The following is a 16,164-nucleotide window of genomic DNA, read 5'->3' on the forward strand; positions in this document are numbered from 1 at the left end:
TGAAATCATCTCATCATCACCAGTATCATCAACATCACCAATTCTGCAATTATCAGCAACCCCACTGCTACCTCCATCCTCACCAATATCACTCCTATCACTACTACCACCAGCAACATCACCCCAGTAGCTTCACTACTACTGCTACCTCTATCACCACTGCTACTACCACCCCCTTTACCATTGTTGCAAGCACTTCTACCATGTTCCTATGTGTTTGTGTAAGAGCATTACCATAAGCACTCTTGCCATTACCAGCATCACTATTAACAACCCCTTCTGTTCAGACCCAAACCATTACCACCACCAACATTACCATCAATACCAATACCTGCGACAAGACCATGGTTGCTATTACCACCACCACTACCAGCATCACTATCTCCACCATTACCACCACCATCATTACCATTATCACCAGTTCTTTTCCTGCTACCACCAACTCTGTTCCCACCACCACTTTTACCATCATTAGCACAACCACCATTGCCACCATCACCAATCACCACCATCATTGCCACTGTGACCATGATTACCACTTTTGCCACTAACATTAAAACCACCAATAACGCCATCATTACCCTATTATTATCACCTCTATTAACATCACCACTGATTCCACAACCACAACTAACACCACTACTATAGTATTCTCATTACTATCACAACCATCACTGCCACTACCAACACCGTCATTACTACCACCACCACCATCACCACTGAAAGTGCCACTACTTTCACCACTAATGCTGTACCTGTATAACCACTACTACTATCACCACTACAACTATTACCACCACCATCTCTACATTACTGTGAACACTACCATCACCATTTTTGATGTGTTTGTGTAAGAGCATTACCATTAACAGTGCCACTGCATTTGCTTCCATTGTTAATACCACCAACTCCCTAAATACGTTACCACCAGCATTTTCACAGTCACCATTGCCACATCCACCATTACCATTACTTCCAATTCCATTCTCACCACAGTTACCACCAGAATTATCCTCAGCATTACCACAACTATTGCTACCACCACGAGTAACATTACGAACACCACCATTACCAGCACCACCACCATTCCCTCCACCAACACCACCAGGGTTACTGATAACACATAATCAGTACCATGATTATCGCCACTACCAAAATTTCCATCTCCGTTACTACCACTGCCACCACCATTGTCACCACATCACCAACATCAGTGAGAGAATCACCATTACTATTACTGCAACTTCCATTCTTAACACCATTATCACAACCAGCATTATCACAAGCAGTACCCACCACTGTTACAAGCACTAGTATCACCACACTCACTATTCCCACCAACACCATGACCACCATCATTACATTACCCTCACCAATAGCATTACCACCACTGCTGTTACCAACACAGCTGGTACCATCACCACCATTACCATAATTCCTGTTTCCACCAACTCCATTCCAACAACCATCCCACCAATGCCGATACCACCATTACCACCACAATTACCAACTTAATTACCACCATTACCCAATCACCACTATTTGTTGGTTGTGTATTGAAAATATGTGTAGAGTATTTATATTTGTGACACTCAACACATATATTCAATAAGAAAGATTGTGAAATAACATGAGCTATATTATGTAACAAATGGTTTAAAAAGAAATGTATTCAGTTGGATAGGTTATTCAGTGTGATGGCTCCAATGTGACATTTGAAACATTGGTATTGCTGAGTTATACCACTGTTAAAGTATAGATTTGGCAGGCTGTTTTGATGTATCTGGTATAGTTCCCCTGCTTTTGCCACTCTGCATTCCTACAGTCAGGGGCCCTCTTATGCTTTTGAGGTAACATTATCACCACCACCATTACCATTCTCACACCCATTGTTATCACAACTCCATTCTCACCAGTACCATCATCAGCACTACGATTGCCTCTATTACCACCACTGTCATTACCATCATTATCACAAGCAACATTACCTAACTATTACTACCTCCAATACCATTAGTATCCGCAACATTTTCATCTCCATCGCCATTATCACAAACATGTTTATCACATAAATGTTACCACCACCCTTACAAACAAGATTAACACCACCATTCCCATCATCACCACTGTTACTATCATCAGCATCACCACTACTCTGTCACCATCACCTTTACAACCACCATCCCCACCATTTTCACCACCATCATGACCACCCTCAATACTAACACTGCTGCCACCAGCAACATTTCCTTTCACACCACTACTGCTATCACTGCAGCTGGCACTACCTCATAATGACTACTAACACCACTACCACTGTTTCCTGCACTGCCACTATCATCATGTTTTCATTTGTTTATGTAAGAGCTTTACCATTGCCAACCCACTACCATTACCAATATTATAAATATATTATCATTCATACTCCAACCATTAACACCATCACAACACCACCATTACCATGCCCCATAATTACCACCACAAAGACCACATCACTGTTACCACTATCACCATTATTACCCACTCATTACCACAATTAATTTCCACCTATATTACTACCATTACCACTAACTCTGTTCCAGCCAACAACTCCATTGACACACCATCGTCATTACCACCACAATTACCTGTATCCACCACCACTTTCATAACCATCACTACCTTAACTACCACCACAATCTTTATGACCACTGTCACCATCTTTACACCACCGTTGCGGTTAGTACTATCACCATGACCATGATAGTCATCATCATTAACATTACCACCACACACCATCACTGTTACATCCCTGTGACTATCACTACCATTATCCCTACCACCACTTTTCATGTCATGACCATTATCTCCAATGTCACTACTTTGGCAGCTATCACCAACACCACCTCTACCGAACTTTTTGTCTCTATCATCACCATCACTAACACTATCACTACTACCACCAGCAACATCACCACAAACACCGCAACTACTACTATCACCACTACTTTTGCTACCATTCTAACCACTAATACCACCCTACCCACCACCACTGCAACCACTATTGCCACTACCACTACTGCCAGCACCGCCATGCCACCATTGTCTCCTCTGTTTGTGTAAGAGCATGACCATTACAGGCTCCACCATTTTCACCTTTATCGCCACTGCTTGTCACAACCCCAACATCACAACCACCACCACTGTCAGCATTGCCATTATCACAAATACCACCACCATTATTAATATGACATTACCATCACCATAATTGCCATCACTACCAACATTACCTACCCCACTTCTACCATTGCCACCAGCACATCACCACCATTATCATAACCATCATCACCACAAGCACCATTACCAACATCACAGTTATCATCTTTACCATTACCACAATCTACATTCTCACCATCATTACCATCATCACCACCACCATCACCAACATAGCCACCACTATTACAATCACAGCTATCACCATTACCACCAAAGCAACCACCACCACCATTATCACAATTATATTACTGTAGGAAGCTGGCCTGGTGTGTGGTGAGCACCTTTGGTGTTATCACCTTATACCAGGTCCAGCTATCCCCTATTAGTGAAGTGTAGGTAGTGTCTATGAAGCCAGGCTCTTTATAGGTATCTGTGGATGAGCAGCCAAGACTTATCTAGGAGACATATAAAGCTTATGCAATACTACTATAGTCATACAGCACTATCATACATGAAAGAACCACACGGTGTTACAAAAATAAAGGTACTTTATTATGGTAACACCAATACTAGAATACTGAATATGAAGTCCCCCAACTGGAGGTAAGTAAACACACTATTATATATACATTAGCAATCAGTAAAGAGCATAGAAAGCAATAGGCATTGGCAAAAGCAATAGAAAATAGTGTAGGCCCTAGGGGAGGGCCAAACCATATACTAAGTAAGTGGAATGCAAGATACAGTCCCCCACCCAAGGATGTGGAATCGTTGGAGGAACTAGGAACCCCAAGAGGTGAGTACCAGAGTGAACCCCAGCGACCAGAAGAGCAGAGGTAATTACGTCGTTTTCCCCATAACCAACAGGAGGACTTTGGAAAAGGATTGTGCAAGACCCAAACAAGAATGGAAGAACTCAAAGGTGGATTCTGTCAGAAGAGGACTTGTAAAGGAAGGGGACCAAGTCCAGTCTGTGATGGTGTGTCCGGTTGTGTCACAAACCACTACCCACCCTTCTGTGGATGCAGGACCAGGTCGACATGGGGTGACGAAGACCCGCTATGCAGCACAGGAGCTCAAGAGGAGTCCCTGAAGTGATGCAGGTGATGTCCCACGTCGGCAGTTGGGTTGCAGTGGGTCAGTGGTGGAGGAAGACCACCAACAAGCCTTGGCAAATGTAAGAGATGAAGAAGACGAGTTGCAAGGCTGAAGAGGACAAGCAAGGCCCAGGGGACTCAACCCAAGAAGGGGAGTCCTAGGTGACCTTCAGCAGTTGGGAGGGTCCCAAGAGGAGGAGGCAGCCCCCCCAAGCAACCCAATGGCAGTGGGCACAGCAGTCGCAGTGAGACCCACTCAGCACAGCTGAAGAGGACTCCCACGTTGCTGGAGCGGCAGAGGGGAGACTGTGCATGACAGGAAGAAGTGCTGGGAGCCAGGGCTACACGAAGCCTGAAGATCCCTTGGAGGAGGAACAAACAAGCCTTCGTAACTGCAAGAGTCCAGGTGCACAGAGGTACTGCCATGCAAGGAGAGGCAAGGGCTTACTGTCTCCTAAGTTAGACAGCTGGCATAGAGGATCAAGGGGACCACTTCGGACCACCACCTGTGATGTAGGATCCACCGGGTTCCGGCGGAGGAGAACAGATCCACGCAGCCGGTTGTCATTGCAGTTGGTGCCTGCAGATGCAGGCTAGTGACTCCTTCACTCAAGGGAGATTCCTTCTTACTTCTTGTGCAGGCTGAAGATCCGCCACCCTCAGAGAATGCACAGCCAGGGAAATGTTTCAGTTGCTGGAAGGAGCTAGAGAAACAATGTTGCACCTCTGCTCATGCAGGGGTTCCCTGCAGGGGTTCCCTTACACACAGGTACCTGCACCCTACACTCTGGGCTAGGAGGATCTTCCATAAGGGTCATGTACAAGACCTGGTGCAGTGACCTGTGGTGAAAGGGAGCCTGCATCTTTTCACGCAGGCTGCAATGGCAGGCCTGCAGATGTATTTTAAATGGGCTTCCATGGGTGGCACAATACATGCTGCAGCCCATGGGGAACCCCTGGTGTCCCAATGCTCTGGTACCTAAGTACCATACACTAGGGACTTATATGGGGGCACCAGTATGCCAATTGTGGGCTGTTTAAAGTCCTAGGCAATCAAATTTAGAGGGAGAGAGCACAATCACTGGGGTCCTGGTTAGCAGTGAAAACATTCAAAACATACTGACAGCAGGTACAAAAAGAGGGTACTTTCCTACAATTACCATCACCACTATCACCATTATCAGCACTGCCATTACCATCACCACCATTACTATCGCCATTTCCACCACCATTAGTGCCATTACCATGACCACTATTACCTCCACAGTTACCAACTTAACCATCACTGTTACACAATCATCACCATTACCAATATTGCCACCACTGTTACCATTGTTGTTACTTCCATGTGATTAACACCATTAACTTTGTCATTATGACCACTGCGATATTACCAGTTACCATTACCACTGCTGTTGCCACCCCCACCTGAGTCATCACCATTATCATCACCATTTCCACCACCATTCCTACTACTATCATTACCACAATCATTACTGCCTTCACCTTTATCACCACCACCATTACATCCACCACTATATTGAACATTACATTTATTGCCAATATCTTCACCACTGATGTTGCCACCAGCATCACCACCATCTTCACTATCACCACCAACACTACATCCACCAGCCACCTCACCTGCAACGTCACTAGCATTCACATCCAACCATTACCACCAGCACCATTGCCACCACCAGTATGATCACATTACAATCACTACCATGAAGACTACATTACTATTACCACCACTATCACCACCACTATTCCTATTGCCATTACTCAATTATATCACTGTATCCACCATTAGCAACACAATAGCTAAAATGACCACCACCATCATTACCTTTACCACCATTACGGTCATTAGCAGCAACATTACTAGTGACACCCCCGTTATCATCGCTTTTGTGACCACTGCTGTTATTGCCTCTGCCGCCACTATCTCCATGGCCACCGTTATCACTACCATCATTACCAATTCTACCATTACTATCACCATGACTTTCACCACTAGCAACATTACCACCACCATTGGTATTATGATTAATGTAATCAGCACCATCATTACCACCACCACTATAACAACGTAGCACCATTACCGACATCATCACCACTACTGCCACCATAACTGTCTTCCACATTAACACCATAGCCACTATCATTACAACGTCTGCTACCAATATCCTCAACTTTGTCATCACTATCCCCATTACCGCCACCTTAATTGCCACTGTCACCATCGCCATTATCACCATCTTTACCACCATCAACACAATAACGTTTCTCATTACTACCACCACTACCATTACTACAACCATTGCCACCACTATTACAACCACCATTACTGCCACAATTACCATCATCAACTAAACCACTATCACCATCAGTAGTACTGCCATAATCACTGCCATCTGTTACGATCATCGTCACCACTATAACCATTTGAACCATCAATTTCAACACAGTTTACTTCCATCAAAGCCAGCAATACTACCAACATCACCACTTCACTACTACCATCATTACCACCACCACATTTTAAAGTTTGTTTTTTCGCATTAAAATTACAAGCTCAACATTATCACCTTAACCCCAGCACAATTACCACTAAAACCACCACAGTTACCAACCACACCCTTGCCGTTCCCACCCAAACCATTACACCACCACTACCATGACCTTCATCACCAATATCACCACTACTACCATCTTTACCTAGATTACTGCTAGCATCATCTTCATTACACCACCGCCATTACCAACATGACCATTACTATCACATTTATTGCCACCACCATTATTGCCGTTACCCCCCTCTATTCCCACCACCAACTCCATTACCACCTTCAACATTAACATTATTACCACCCTATTACTACTACTACTACCACCATTAAAACTGCCACTATCTGATACAGAATTCTAGCTGCAGATTTCTTACCTTTGAATTTCCCAGGCATCAGACTGGACCTGGAAATTGTTGTGGGAGCAATACCCCTGCATGCCATCTGGTGACTTTGTTCAGTTCCGTGGGGCCACATCGGCATCACTGGCACCAGAAGTGACGTCACAGTCACCTATATAGGTGCTAGTGCTAGCCAAGTGCACAGACGTCAGTTCTTTTCTTTTTGCTCCCGTTAGCGCTGAAACCGAAAAAGAGCTACCTCTCTGTCTCTTTTTGACTGACTTTTTTTCAACTTTTTGTTGAATATTTTTTTTCAATGTATCAAGATGTCATCTAGAAAGGTAGGGTTTAAGCCGTGTGGCACCTGTCGCCGCACCATATCGGTTCCAAACCCACACCTTTTGTGTTCCTAGTGTCTCAAGCACAACCACAACTCAAAGTCATGTTCTGACTGTCGGGCCATGCGCCAAAAGGTTTGAGGGAGCGGTCCCTAAAGCTGCTTGCGGCTCGGCAGTTGACCCCACATAGATTGACTTCTAGGAGGGCTCGGTCCCGATCAAGAAGAAGGTTGTGGAACCGCTCCAGGAGCCCAAAGTCCTTTTCTTCACGCTTGAGACCCTCAGGACACTCAGAGAAAGAAGAAGAAGTCTAAATGGACTTCGACTTCACCTTGTCTGTCGGCTGACACAATGAGTGGGTACCAATGCCGTTCAGCCGAGCCATTGCCAGGTCCCTCTCCGTGTCTTCTTCTATTTCCAGGAGCGCCCCCCACTCAAATCAAACATTTTTAAGAGGCCATGCACTGTGTATTCGAGCGTTACAACCCATCCGAAGTGCCTTTGGGCCCGTGGGTTCAAAGGAGGCCCCATCAGGTTCCTACTGACAGCTCTGGCCTCGGCTCTGATAGGGTCTCATGGATCTAGATCGGGACCGGTCATGCCAATGCAACCTTCCCTGACACCCATCCCGACGCCTCTGGCCCCATTCTTGTCCCCATCTAATTGGAGTCGTAACGGCATCAATCTACATCAATTCTGGCACCGACAGGGCCCAGTGGCTATAAGTTATTGCCTGAGCATTTTGTGGAGCAGCCAGGCATGACGAAAGAGTGAGAGGGGTCACTGGACCCTTTAGAGTACCAGTTGCACACCTCTAGTGTAACTTTGGACTGGCATGAGGAACTAGGAGATGCCAGTGGACTGCACACCTCTCCAGATACCTGCTTGCTCTCTTCACCCACTGTGACTACAGAGGAGGGAGCATCTTACGCAGTGGTGGTGAAGAGGACAGCAGAGGTCCTTGACCTCGAATTTTCCTTGGTGGCGGTCAAGACTAATCTCTACTCTGAAGTGCTTCAGTCTGGGGCTTTCTCATCCGAACCCCTATTGCTCTTTAATGAAGCACTGACCGATGTCCTACTGAGAACTTGGTCCGAGTCCAGCACGGAGGCTCCTCTGAGTAGGACAATTGCCCGCTGCTCTGCCCGGGGTGATCCTAGTTTCCTCAGCCAACACCCCATCCCTGAGAGCTTGGTAGTCCAAGCCTCAACTTCATATGGCGCATTCCCTGCCACTCCGCTGGATAAGGAATCCAAGAGGCTGAACACACTTGGGAAAAAGATGTTTCTTCCACCAGCCTGTCATTGCAGTCGGTGAACACCCCATGTCTTTTGGGTCATTATTCCCACACCCTATGAAATATGGTTGCCCAAGTGCTGCCACAGGTTCTGGAGGAGGCACAGGCCATCCTTTCCCAAGAGATGAAAGACAGGAGGGGTGCAGCAAAGTTCACTATTCGGTGTAGTTTGGATATGACTGACTCACTGGGCAGAGTAGTTTCATCAACTGGGGCATTACAGCGCTATGCCTGGCTAAGAACATCTGGCTGTTTGGGTGATCTCCAGGCTAACCTCACGGACATGCGCTTCGATGGGACTCATCTCTTCTGAGAAAAGGCAGACTTGGTGCTGGAACACTTCAAGGACTCGCAGACTACAGCCAAGTCCTTGGGCCTCTCAGTGACACCTCCTCTGCAGTCTGCCTTCCACCCCTTTTGTGGCTACGGAAGGGTCGTCCACTGTGATAACCTTATGCCAGCCACCGTCTTGCGCAAGCTTCCCAAGCGGTGCAAGAAGGTGGACATGGTGCGTTCTGACCAAGTGGGTCAGGTAGCCAGAAGTCATTCACCACCAAACTAGCAGCAGTCTCTAAGCATGCCTAGTCTGGTTCTGCAAGACTACAGGTGCCCATTGGAGGGAGAATCCAATATAATCTCCTCCACTGGCAATCATTACATCTAATTTAGGAAGCTGGCTCTCTATATAGTGCACTAAAATGAAGTACACTGTGCAGGGAGTCCAATGGATCCCCAATTGGCATTGCAGAGGCAAAAGTAGATAGGACTAATGCTCTATTTTGTAGTAGTGTGGGAGAGCAGTTAGGCTCAGAGGGTAATGCTAAGCACTTGTTCGACTCACAGAGGCAATAAATGAGACACACACACACAAAAAAAAAATCTGAGACCAATTTAGAGAAATAATTATTTTTATATATGTTTCAAACCCAAGAACTTCGTAATCAGGTAAGTAGACTTTTAAGCATAAATATACTTAGCAGTTTCAGAAACCAACAATTTTCAATGTTATTCTATGGAGGAAAACAATGTTCCCCAAACAAAGTGTTAACAACGACTTGCAAAGCCAATCTCAGGGAGTAAAGGTAAGTACTGGGCACGTTTCAGAACCACACCAACATATCAAATTGGGCAGCAGTAGGGCGGCTGGGTGCAGAAGAGCAGTAAGGCGTCAGGTGCCCAATGGTTCTCTATGGGAGTTGGACCTCGTGACAAACAGGCTGCAGGCTCTGCCTAGGAAGCCAGTCAGGGACAACAAGCAGGTAAGTAGTAAACTTGGGGTGCTCGGGGATGTGGGTGCACCTTTGCTTCTCTTCTTCTGTGCCCAGAGACGATGGGTGCAGGTGTGTCTTTAGGCATCAGGTTTTCTCGTCCAGGAGCACTCGCGGTCAGGGGGTCCAGCATGTTCAGGCTGCAGATGTCGTTGGGGAGTCCATCGGGGTGGGCTCAGGGTGGACTCGAACTCTTGGGAGTTGGGGGATATGGTTGGCACCAATGACCTACCTCAGCTGGGGTCAGGGGTCACGGGTGGAGTGGTTGCTCGAGGTGTCAGATTTTCTCTCACCACAAGCCATGAGGGAGACGGGGCTTGGGTGCAGAGGCTGCAGGCGTCTTGGGAGAGTCCAAGGTGGATGAGACCACACTTGTCTAGGTCTATACACAGCTGGGGACCCGAGTTGGCACAGTTGGTTTGCTTCACTTCAGAACGTGGACGTCGGGTGCAGTGGTTACTTCTGGTGTTGGGATTCCAGGGTCCAACAGCTGCAGAGTATTTTCCTTGGAGTTTTCTTCCTGCAGAGCAGGTCCGCTGCTCACAGGAGACTTGAATCCTTATTGAAGGCTGGATAAGTTGGATTTTTTGTGCAGAGCCCTTTGAGGTCAGCAGGCAGTCCGGCGTGGTCAGCTGCTTCTTCATTTCCTCTTCTGCGGTGCAACTCTTCTTTGTCAGGGTCTTCATAGGTTGTTGAAATTTCAGTTCTAGGGTTCAGGGGTGCCACCTAACTACTCAATTTAGGGGTGTTACAGAGAGTGCCAGGCAGTAGCCAATGGGCTGACCACCTTTAGGGTGACTACACACCTCTTATGACCACTTCCGCTGGAAAGTGGACCTAACCCTAACCCTAGTGGCCTAATTCCTTCCAAGCAAGATGGAGGAATTTGAAAAGTAGTGTCCACTTCAGCTTATCCACCTTAGGGGTGGGACTGACATGAAGTGGGCACTCTCCTAATTTAACAAATTTTCTCGCCTGTGCTGCTGTCAAGCGAGTAGTCAGGGCAGGGGGGTTGGTCTTCTCCGCCATTTGGGGAGACCTGGGTCGCATTTCAAAGACGGCAAGGCCTTTAAAGCTCCCTGCCCTGGAATGTTCATCTTGCCTGGGTGAGGTGGTAACGCCTCCACCCAGTGCAGGCCTTTGTCTCAGGCCCTCAAGAGTGCTGGCTCTCATCTTGTGTGGCTGGAAACACGTCTCTGATGGCTGAACTGTTCAGGACCAGTCAGTCATCACACTAGTAGCTGGTAGGTTTTCAGGGGACACGTCTAAGGTGCCCTCTGTGTGCATTTATTACTAAATCTACCAATGTGGTCAGTGAGGGTTTATTATTCTGAGATGTTTGATACCAAACATCCCAGGGTTCAGAGAAGCCATCATGTAGTTGGGGGGCTCGTAATGACCAGGGTCCAGCAAAGGCATTTATAATGGCCTCCCTGTGCACTTGCTATGTCTCAGGCTCGACAGAGGCATAGCTTATGCATATATGCCCTCACATGTGCCTTGTTGCACCCTGCCTTAGGGTTACGATAGGAGATAGGAGACCTGGCACACAGGGGTATGTGACAGGTCGTGTTTTCAATTTAGCCTGACCAAAACACACACAGTCTGCAGTGGCAGCTTTGTGTGGGTTTGGTGAGGGTTCTCTGGAGGGTGGCACAACTGGTGCTGCAGCACTCAGAGGTCTTCTTTAGTACCCCTGCCCTAGGTACCAGAGGTACCATTTACAAGGGACTTACAGTGGTATCTAAAGAGTTTGCCAATTGTGCAAAACAACTGAGCAGTTTTGAGGAAGAGATCTGGCACTGGCGACCTGATTACCAGGGACCCAGTGCACTAACAGTCAAAGCCACACCTGAACCCAGGCAAAAGGTCGGTGCTAACCATGTCAAAAAGGTTGCATTCCTTCATCAGACAAATAGATCTTGCAGATCATTTGGAGTGGCTATTTCTTCCCTTTCCAATTTCTCCCTAACCCCAATACCGCCAACTCAAGAACGGCTGGCACAGGAACATCTGTCTCTGCTCCAAGAGAAAGTTACAGTTCTCTTGGCCAAGGAAGCTGTAGAAGGGGTTCCGATGTCATAAGTAAGCAGTGGTTGTTATTCCTGCTACTTATTGATTCCCAAAAAGAACAAGGGTCTTCGCCCTATTCTAGACCTGCGAACCGTAAATTCAAGATGCCCACTTTGGCTCAGAACTTGTCCTAGACCAAGGACACTGCTGGTAGTGTTGGACTTGCAGGATGTGAATTTTCACATCCTCATCCTGTCTGGCCACAGGTGTTACCTGCGGCTCAAGGTAGGTCATAAACGTTTTCAGTTCATCGTGCTGCCCTTTGGCCTTAACCACAGCCCTCAGTTGTTCACCAAAGTGATGGCAGTGGTAACAGCTCATCTGCGCAGGTTAGGGGTTTCAGTCTTCTCCTAACTTGGCGATTGCCCGTTGAGGGCGGGCTCACCCCAGGCTGTTGTCTCCCACCTTCAGATTACGGCAGACCTCCTGCATTAGCTGGGTTTCAATGTTAACGTGCCAAAGTAAACCTGACTCCCTTTCAGAAGCTCCCTTTCATCGGAGCTGTTCTGGAAACACTGCTGTTTCATGCTTATCCTCCCAAGCAGTGAGTCCAAGATATTCAGTTTATAATTAGGGCTCCCGGATTCATTGTATTTATGTTTTTTAACATTTCCACCTGTATTTATCCATATTTATTTTGTGTTCCGTGAATAATTAGGTTGTAAAATTGTATATTTCGACATTTATTTAACTACATGCACTTGTACTTTGATGTCTGTTATGTGTTAGCAAATTAAGCAGCCAAAAATTACATAACAATACACCCACAGGTAAATATTAGCATTATACTATAAATGGATGTTGACATATGTTGTTATTTAAGGAAATCTCACCTTGTTTTTTTAACTCCACACACCATCTATCTGCTCAGCAGTTAGCCTGGAATTGGTGAACGACAGTATGAAAAGTGACTTAAACAAAGCCCGATGTTCTGTATTTTTCAATTTTTAAAAATATGTGCAGACAGGAAACACATTGTTTTTTGTTTGTATTAATTTTTAAAAATCAGTAAAAATGGAAAACTGGGAGCACTTGTTATGATACCGATGTTTCAGCCTCTATCCTGGATTTAGAAGAGAAAGACTCTGAGGCTGCTGAGCCTCTTGGCCTTCTGCATCCTACTAGTGAATCATGCCAAATGACATATGCTGGCTCTGCAGTGGGACCTAAAGTTCCAGTAGGTGCAGCATTAGGTCCAGATCTCGGCGGAAACTGCAGAGGACCTGCAGTGGTGGCTCACGAACTGCATTTGGGTCAAAGGAAGACTCCATTCCCTTCCCTAACCAGACCTGACAGTAGAGACAGATGTGTCACTTCTGGGATGGGGCAGTCATCTGGGAGAGGTGGAGATCAGAGGACTCTGCTCTCTGGTGGAATCTTGACTCCACGTCTATCATTACTATCATTTCCACCACCATTATTATCAGCATTAACACCACCATTATTACCATTACTTTTGATAGCACTAGCAAAATTGCTGACACCATCGTTATCACCACTACTGCCACCTCCATCACTATGTTTACTACCACTATCAATGTTATCATCCTCACATCACCACCACTGCCTTAAAAATTACTGCCACCTTCACTGCAATCACCATTAGCACAACTATTATCACCACCATTAATCACCACCACTAAAGCAAGCACCACTATCAATATCACCATTACTATTACCACCATCCCTATCACAAAAATCACCACTACTGCTGTTATCGTCACCGCCACTGCTACCATTGTCCTCACCAGTTTCACCAACATCACCATCACTCTCACCACCACTGCTACCACCATCACCACTACTTCGAACAATAACACCCCAAACCATGTTCTCTAGTGTTTGTGTAAGAACATTTGCATGATCACCATTAGCAATACTACCTTTAGCATTATCACCCTTGTATTCAAGTTTCCACCATTACCATGATTTCATTACCACCACTATTACCTTCATTACCACCCTCATCTTTACCCCTGCCGCTGTTACATTTATTACCACCACCATTACCAACACCACCATTACCATTCCCACAACCATCCTTGCCCCATCTCCATTCTCACCACAGCACCATTGCCACCACTGTTATTACCATTATTATCCCAAGCACTATTACCACCATTATTACTGCCTCTAGCACTATTACCAGTGCCAACTTTTTTACCTCAGTTACCATCACCACAAACATTACCATTATCACAATTACATCACCATGACAGCCACATCTACCAATAATACTACCACGATTTCCACCAAGATTACTGTCATCATTTCCACAGTCACCACTGCCACTATCACTAGCATCCCCTTATCACCAGCAACACCACTCCTCTGTCACCTTCAATATTACCACCACAATTCACTTAACTTTCATCACCACTATCACTACTAATATTGCTACCACCAGCAATATGATCTCCAATACCACTACTATAATCAACACAACTGGCGCTACAACCATCATCGCTTCTAGCACCATTACCAATATTACCAGTACTGCCACTAGCACCACATTGTCAGTTGTGTAAGAGCTTTGCCGTAATCATTCGATTACATTTACCATATTATTGTTCAAACTCCAACTATTACCACCATCTCCTTTACCATTACCAAGACTAAATCACGGTCACCACCATGCCCACCATTACCAAACTTACATTTTTAGAACTATTTCTACTTTTACCACTATCAACCTTACCACCACCATTGTTCTCATCACCGCCAACTGATTCCAACCACCAACTCCATTCCCACCACCATTACTATCACTACTGCGCTATCACCACCACTACCATTATTACCATGCATACCTTGATCTCCACTGCTACTGTCATTACACCACCATTAATGTTACCACTATTACCATGATTACCATCACTCTAGCATTACCAGCACATCACAATTTCACCAATATCACCATCACTGTCTGTATCACTTTCACAACCATCACTTTTCACCAACATCATCACCACCATCTCCAACATCACCGCTAATCCTGTAATCACCGATGCTACCTCTACCAACCACCTCTCCTCTATCACTATAACTATCACTACCAACAATACAAACTACCAGTAGCAACATCAAAACAAACACCTCTACTTCTATCACCACCACTTCTGTAACCACTATTACCATAATATCATAGAATTCACTATGTTTACAACCACCATTGCCACTATTACTACTGCCAGCACTACGACCACCATGTTCTTATGTGTTTGTGTTAAAGCATTACCATTAATATTGTAATCTATATTCACCAGTACTGCCACTATCACCACTCTCACCACTGTATCAGTGTAAACCATCACTATCATCCCAAACTACTACCAATACCATTGCTACCACTACTACTGCCAAAATCACCCCATCACGACTGCCAACAGTACCACCACCATGTTTTCACATGTTTGTGTATGGGCATTCCAGTTACCATGACCTTTCACACTCCCACCATTAACACCACCTCCATTATCATTCACATCCCTACCATTACCGCATACATAACCACTATCTTCATTACACTTCACCATTACCGTTGCCAAGACCACTGCCACTAGTACCATCAACAGCATTGCCACCACTTTTACCCTGATTACTACCACCAACTTCTTTACCACCCCCACCATTACTAGCAGCACCATTACCATTTACACTGCAACCACCACCATAACCACATCTACATTGCCACCTGCATGTGCACTATTAGTATGACCACCATAACCAACACTTTTACCACAAGTATTAACCCTATTACATTACCACAACTATTACCACCATCATTACACCACCACCATTACCAGCACTATCATTACCATTGTCTTCAATGCCACAACTATCATTACCATTATCTCCAACGCCATTCCCACACCACCAGATCCTTTATTACCATCTCCACTAACATCATTACAACTTCTACCAGTGTTACCATATCATCACCACAGCTATCACAGCCATCACTATCACCAACAGCACCACTATT

General features: G+C 45.7%; 1 protein-coding gene across 1 annotated transcript in view; it reads left to right on the forward strand.

Annotated features, from left to right (window-relative positions):
• VWA3A (von Willebrand factor A domain containing 3A) overlaps nucleotides 1-16,164 on the forward strand; it is a 541,655-nt gene that overhangs the window by 407,781 nt on the left and 117,710 nt on the right. The window lies entirely within an intron of this gene.

Source organism: Pleurodeles waltl, chromosome 10 (genome assembly GCF_031143425.1).
Source record: "Pleurodeles waltl isolate 20211129_DDA chromosome 10, aPleWal1.hap1.20221129, whole genome shotgun sequence".
Taxonomy (NCBI): domain Eukaryota; kingdom Metazoa; phylum Chordata; class Amphibia; order Caudata; family Salamandridae; genus Pleurodeles; species Pleurodeles waltl.